At 37.2% G+C, this 2,301-nt stretch overlaps 1 non-coding gene across 1 annotated transcript; it reads right to left on the bottom strand.

Moving 5' to 3' along the window:
* Positions 1-327: 327 nt before the first annotated feature.
* On the bottom strand, positions 328-434 carry LOC111919385 (small nucleolar RNA R71). Its single transcript, XR_002859479.1, has one exon. It is a non-coding gene; the product is annotated as a small nucleolar RNA R71 (small nucleolar RNA).
* Between the last annotated feature and the right edge of the window lie 1,867 nt (positions 435-2,301).

Here is a 2,301-nt window from a genome sequence, read left to right as displayed (position 1 = left end):
GTTGGTCCTGGCCTAATACAACCTACAATTCCTGCAACTGCCCCATTCGAACTGAAAGGACATATCCTCGCTGCACTGAGGGATGTACCATTCTTTGGAAAGAATCACGAGGATGCTTACAAGCATTTGGATGAAGTAAATTACATAGCAGATTATTTCAATATCCCAAATGTTCCAAAAGAGACAGTCTTGCTAAGGATAATACCAGTCACTTTTAAAGGACCTGCTAAAGATTGGCTAAAGGCACTACCACCCAGTGCAATCATTACTTGGGCCCAAATGCGTGAACAGTTTTTGGATCATTTTTGCCCACCTTCCAAGATAGCTAAACTCAAAAAGGCAATAGCAAATTTTGAGCAAAATCCAGGTGAGTCACTTTATGAGGCATGGGAGCGCTATAAGGGATTATTGAGAAATTGTCCTCAAAATGACCTCAATATACAACAAGAAAGGTCAATCTTTTATGATGGTGTTAATTTCATGACAAGGTAACTCCTTGATTCCCAAGGACCACTTACCAAGAAAAATCTGGGGGAAGTTAAGGAGTTAGTGGAAGAATTTGCAAAGCATTCTCTTGAGTATCACAATCCAAGAAATGAGGGAGTAAAAGGAAGTGGGGGTGGAAATTCTACAGACATGGATGTTGTGATGGCCATGCTTGATACAATGGACAGGAGGATGACAAAAATGGACCAAACAATACATGCTATAAGAGTTGGATGTGAAAGGTGTAATGGTCCACACTTGACCAAGGATTGCAACTTAGATGATAATGGGTATAAAAAGGCTCAAGTTTATTATTTGAGTGGGGATAAGTATGATGAAGATTGGAGAAAACAAAAGAAGGATTGGCTGCCATATGATGAAGACAAGCATAAAAAGGAAGAGAAATATAAGTAGACTGATGAGATTTGTAATCGAGTTTAAAATCAATTCAAGTATGAATTTAGAAAGAAGAATAACGATGAACACGAGAGTAAATATAATATTTGTTCAGCTCATATTATGCTTTTGATTTTACAGAGTACAAAGAATAATCTGTAAAAGCTGAGTAAAAAAGTTCTACTACTCACTTAGTACAGACCCCTATTTATAGGAGAACAAAAGCATAACAATACTAAGGACTAGACATTAAGACTACTCTTTATAATGCCTTAGTACAAATAACATTACATCCGAAGACCCTTCTTACGAAGTCAAAATAAACTTTGTAACAATCTAACTGACACTTCGACTATTACAACATTTAAGCCCTAACAATCTCCCCCTTTGGAATAAAGGTCGAAGTCTTCAAGACGTCAGTGATTGAACGGTATACATCAGCACTCTTCGTATTTCCATGTACCAAGAGATAACTTTCTTTGTCTCTTTCTTATCTCCTTCCGAGTTCTTCTTGCAATGGTTCATACGAACAATTAAGTTCGTATATTGTGAGTTGGTGTATCTCTCCACTTCGCAAGTTTGAAATAAAAACCTTTTAGCTCTTCCAGCTTTGTCTTTTCTTGCAAAAACTATCCCCAATGGCTTTAAACAGATTTCACCGTCTTCGTAATTTTTCAACTCATTCTGCTTCTTCGAAGGTGCCATTGGTGCAGTTATGTCGAAGCCTTTGACAGTAGCAAGTTCAATATCTGTTTGAGCTAAGCACTCAAAATAATTCTCTAAAAATATTTTTATGTGCCTACACCCAAGACTGAAAACATCTGGTTCTGTTTCTTGAAGAAAAGAAAATGACTTATCTTTAAGCATCAAGGCAATGTTGATGAGATCATATGTGTTCATGTAACGCCCATACATCAGGGCTAGTCAATTTAGAGACGATAGGCGTCGAAAATGACTTTTTGATGGAAGATTATCTAGAAGGATTTATCTTAACCAAGTTTTAGTATATGTCACAAGGTTTCCGTGCATATAAAGAACGCCAAAATCCGAGTTATAACGAAGAAGTTATGACCTGTCGAAGTTTTGCGACAGAACCGGCACGACACAACGCAACGTAAAAAGTGAATTTACGTTAGAGCGGTATTTAGCCTTAGCAATCTAAACGAGGATCGAAGGTCTCGTTGTTGGTATCGAAGCGATAAAAAGTTAGGCGAGAACGGACGTCAAACGAATAAGTTATGAATTTATAACGAAGTTTTTCTGTCGCGGCCTATTAAAAAATAAATAATAAAAATAAAGTCGAAATTAGCCGACAGAGTCTAAACGAAAGTTGTAGAGCGTAGTCTCACCTTCGCGTGGATATAAAGAACGTCGAAAACGGAGTTTGTATGAAGAAGATATGAATTTCCGAATTTTATT

Source organism: Lactuca sativa, chromosome 3 (genome assembly GCF_002870075.4).
Source record: "Lactuca sativa cultivar Salinas chromosome 3, Lsat_Salinas_v11, whole genome shotgun sequence".
Classification (NCBI taxonomy): domain Eukaryota; kingdom Viridiplantae; phylum Streptophyta; class Magnoliopsida; order Asterales; family Asteraceae; genus Lactuca; species Lactuca sativa.
This window is presented reverse-complemented; position numbering and strand designations above follow the sequence as displayed.